The sequence below is a fragment of the Microtus pennsylvanicus genome (genome assembly GCF_037038515.1).
Source record: "Microtus pennsylvanicus isolate mMicPen1 chromosome Y unlocalized genomic scaffold, mMicPen1.hap1 SUPER_Y_unloc_3, whole genome shotgun sequence".
Lineage (NCBI taxonomy): Eukaryota > Metazoa > Chordata > Mammalia > Rodentia > Cricetidae > Microtus > Microtus pennsylvanicus.
In genome coordinates, this window is record NW_027460881.1 from 5,285,626 (window position 1) to 5,290,705 (window position 5,080).

A 5,080-nucleotide genomic window follows, 5' to 3' on the forward strand; every position below is an offset into this window, starting at 1 on the left:
GGTGTGGTAGGACACACCTGTAAACCCAACACATGGGAGGCAGAGGGAGATTGACCTCTGTACCTTCAAGGTGAGGTAGCACACGCCTTTAATCCCAGTGCCTTGATGGCAGAGACAAACAGATCTTTGTGAGTTCAATGTGTAGTAGCATACACCTTTAATCCCAATGCCTGAAAGGCAGAGAGAGGCAGATCTCTGAGACTTCAAGGACAGACAGGTATACAGAGTTATTCCAGGTCAAAGATACAGAGAACCTGTCTCAAAAGGCAAAAAATAAAAAGGAAAAATAAACAAAATAGAGGTTAAATTGAAGCGCACAAAGATGGAAAATTCACAGCGAATTTTGATATTGTATGCTATTATGCTCTTTTTGAATCATTTAAAATTTGAGGCAGTAGCAATAGCTGCTAAAAGATGTTTCTTTATAAAAGCTGCTGAAATAATCCAACATAGATATTTTGAAAATGCCTTGACTTTGAAATTTGGATCTAAGGACATGATGCTTTGGAAAGGAGTTTCTATTTTGTTTTCACAGAGGGTGATAGTCTGTGGATGCCTCTATCCTAATATGGTAGGATGGACCAAGCCCTACTTAAAGGTTGCTGGGAACACCTTTAAAAAATTGCTTCGCTCAACTGCCAACTGAGATAAATCAATAATGATGCCACCATTCAGCAGGAAGCATTTCGGAGAGAAAAAAATGCACCCACATTCCCAAATATGGCTTATAAACGTTCTTTTACATTTAAAGTGGGATGTGATATAGATATGAATATTTGCATTAGTATAGATTTTGCTTTATTGATAGAGATTTTAGGTCAATTTTGTTATATGTATATGCATTTTTGATCTTATTTAAGGTATTGTGATTGTGTTGTTCATTTAAAAATATAATGTACATAGGTTATTAATGGATAATCATTAATAATAGTCAAGTTTGTAGTCATGTTAGTTAGATTTTCTAGGTACATAGATATATATATTTCAGTTAGATAGGCATTATTCATATCTCTCTAGACTACAAAATACGGTATTTAATGTTTTAGTACCTTAGGGTTTTTCATGACAGTGAGACACTCTACTCTTGGCAGCACATATCTACTTCAGGAAGAAGATGGGCATCAAAGAGGATCCTTATGGAGTTTGATAGCCATTTGGGAAAGAAACTGCTCTTGCCTGGATAGTTGCATAAACTGTACACAGAAAACACTCAGAGAGAGGACTACTGAACTTGCCTAAAGGCGAGATGATTTTTTCGTGTTCCTGATTCAGGAAAGGGTCAGCAAAACATTCTTCAAGACAAGCAGATAGTGACTGCCTTTGAAATTTCCTGCTTCATGGAAATGTCTGCTGGAAACTATGGGCCTGTAGGCTGAGGATGGAAACACCAACGGTACAGAGGAACTTTGGGTGACTGTCCAGGCAGCGAGATGTCTCTGTCATTTCTAGAGTTTGAAAATGGCTTACTTTTTGTTTGCTTAGGTAATACTGTATTATTCAGGAGTCTCTGATGGAGTTGAAGAAGAGATAGATAGTTAAAGTTTTCCATTGTTATGATAAAAGATAAAATAGATATAAATATTGTAACTGTAATTCTTGCTTGATAACTGTTTTGTTATATGTAATTTTGCTATGTTAAAGTTAAAGATTCCATTCTTGTTTAAACAGAAATAGGAGTAATGATGGAGTATAGGTCATTGGTTAATTAAATAAAGAAACTGTTTGGCCTGAAAGGGTAGAACATAGGTGGGTGGAATAAACATAAGAGAATGCTGGGAGCAATAGGAATTGAGCTTAGAGATGCCCTGCACCTCTGCCATGGGCAGAAATGGTAGCTCTGCACTCTGAGGCAGATGGCGATACAGCCAGCCACCAGGTCAGACATGCTAAATCTTTCCTTCTAAGCGCACCTCGTGCTGCAACATACATTATTAGACATGGGTTAAGAGGGTGAAAATAATGGGGCAGGCAGTGTTTAAATGAATAGTTTTGTGTTGTTATTTCGGAGCATAACCTTACAAGGCGGCCCCATGGGGATGCAGCCCTGCTGCTCAAATTTCTACAATCAAGGGGGAAATGGAAGAAGGGAAGAAAGAAGAGAGAGAGACAAGGAAGAATGAATGGATTCAATCATTCATTGGAAAAATGAGTGAACCAATGAATGAGGAGACCTAGTAGGAAAAAATGTGCTGCATTCCCTCAGAGAGTCAGGTCAAATTAAGTATTGACAAGGTTTTCCACTAAGGAGGAGGCTTATTCCATTTTACCTTCTTTGTGCTCCAGGCCCACCCACAAGAGTGATGATGAGGACAGGGAGAAGAAGAGGAGAGGGTGTACCAGAATTCCCTGGTACAATTTCTCTTCCAAATTTTAGCCAAATCACCTGACCTGGGACAGCTGATCTACATGCTGGACCCTAACTCCCAGTTTGACAACTCTAACATTTTAACCAAGTTTGTGAAGATGAAGGAACCAAAAATAGCCCAGTTACAGGATGGCAGGTTCCTTACAGGATGGGAGTCAGACATCAGTACCATACTGGTATTTGGCGGTTTGATGGGTGTGTGGGGTCTTTGCCAGACTCCACCTAGCATCATGGATTCCCTACTGTACTGATATTATGGAGTTCGGTGCATTCATCATATGTGTGCATGTCACACACTAGTGGGCATCATATGTACATGTTTATCCTGTGTGTGGGTGAGTGTGTTCATGAGTTTTATAGCCCAAGTACTACAGAACATGATCAATGAAAATGAACACTGTTTTCCAGATATGGCAGGGCAATTATTTAAATGAACTGACAAGGGTTGGATGGCATGGATAAGACCTATGAGAGTTCAAGGCATACCGAATCTAGGCATGACAAAGTAGGTGGCAGACAGAATTCTGGCAAAACTAAGTAGGTAGCTTGATGTTCAACTTACTGGAGAAGAGCAACTGAGCGGAGACACTTTTCACTGAGCAACATGCTCTAGTGGAGATCAAACATCCTTTGACTTACAGCCAGTACGAATCCAACCATTCACCCAATGAAACCTAATTTTCTCTGATTTTGAGTATACATTTGTGTCCCTTCCTGATTAATCTACTCTTTATCCTCTTAAGTCCCAATACCTCATGCTGATATCGGTCACATATTTCCATTTGACATGGTTTTCCCTCAAGCTTCATACCGCCCCAAGATCATATAACTTTTTGTCCCCTCTCCACTGCTTCCTTGACAGCCATCTTGTCTTTACCACACCACGCATCCCCAGTCCTTTACTCTCCAAGGGGAAAAGACCATAAATCCTGCTTTGTTTTGAGGCATGTATTTCTGTGATGCCCCATCCACCAAACACAATCCATCATTGACCAAATAACACAACATGTTAACAAATTTTTATTCTTTGAGAAAGAATAATCCATTGGAAAAGATACCAGGATTCATAGAAGACCTGAGGTATCTCTGAAAAAACACATTCCCACAGAGAGAATTAAGTAAGCCCCTCAAAATTTGAGAATTTCACTTTAACAGATGTTCACCAAATCATAGACATAGATATGGAAGTCATTATCAAACTTGATGAAATACACAGAAGGTTTGTTGGGAACTTGGCAAATAATTTTACCTATCTCTTGGGTTCCATCTTTTTTGTTGTACTGCACTCTTTTGCCCTGCAAGGAATCCCTGCCTAATTCCAAAGTCACCTCTACTGGAGGACATCCAGGCGTGATGTGGAGGTTGCCTTCAATGGAATCATCATGATGGTGGTAAAGGTACAGGACCGGATCATTCTCGATGACAATGTAGAAACAGGTCGTTATGGCCTGCACCTCATCTGGGATTACGCCACTCCACTCTTCCTTAGAGCCTGGCATGATGTGGAGGTTGCCTTCCAGGTAGTCATCCAGGAGGTGGTAAATGTACAAGACCGGATCTTTCTTGTAGGTAATATAAAACCAGGTCTTCATGATTGGCACCTCTTCTAGGACCATCCCGTTCCAGTCATTCTTAGAGCCATTTGTGCCCATGAATGTATGTTTCACTGCTCTGCCAACTATGGTGTTTGAGAGATGAGTGTCTGTCACCTGAGGAAATGGCACATTATTAGGCAGGATCTTCAGGTTTAAAATCCTTTCATCACCATGAAGCTCCAAGCCATAGACACAATCAATCCCATCATATTTCAACAAATAGAGAGAGAGATATGTTGGCAGTTGATCTAGAATGATGGCTTTCCAATGGGTGACTGGTTCATTGGCTTCCTTCCAGCCATGAGAAATTCTGTGGCCAACAATATTCTCCAGGGCCTCAAAAGGCTTACTAAGTTTTTGCTTCTGGAGCGATGGCCCATTCTTCTTCTGGAGATGTGGCATGCAACTCATACTAAGAGGCATCTTCATCATGGCGGGAGACTTTCTGGGACAGGCCACAGCACTCCTGTTCCACTGTCTCTTGGCTCTGTTTCTGTGCTTGGGCTTCATAGCTGCCAATCTCTGCATAGGAAGAACTCTTCAGTTTAAATCAGACACAAAGTGGTTTCCTCCACCATAAGTGCCTGCAAGGATAAGAAGGTGAGGATGTGAGGTCAAGGCTCTTTTTAGGAATAACTTTGGAGCAGGTGAAAAAGGCAGGGCTGAATAGATTTGGATACCTAAATGTAATATGTTCTTAAGAAATTAATAGGAAAATTATCAAACTCTTGTCTACAGCTCAGTATATGTGTATCAGAGACATATTCCTGCTGCAAAATGCAATTGACCTCTACTGAGAAACCTACTTCCTGACTTACTATATCAATGAGAGAGGAAGCTATGCCTATACCTAAAGTGAGAAAGAAATATCTGAACAGATGGCAAAGAATTCAAAGAACAGCCACTCCTCTCCTTACCACTCAAGCTACTGGTTAGTTGGCTGATCTATAACCACCTGCCCAAGGTCATGGCACTCCAGTCCACTGGCTCTCTCTATTGTGTCTCCTGATCCAGATCCAGGTTGATTACATAAAGATATTCTGTATCTTCACTAGAGAAGTGAGTACTGTGAGTCAAACTGCCAAAAGAAAGAAACATTAATCTGTGCAACAGCACCTAT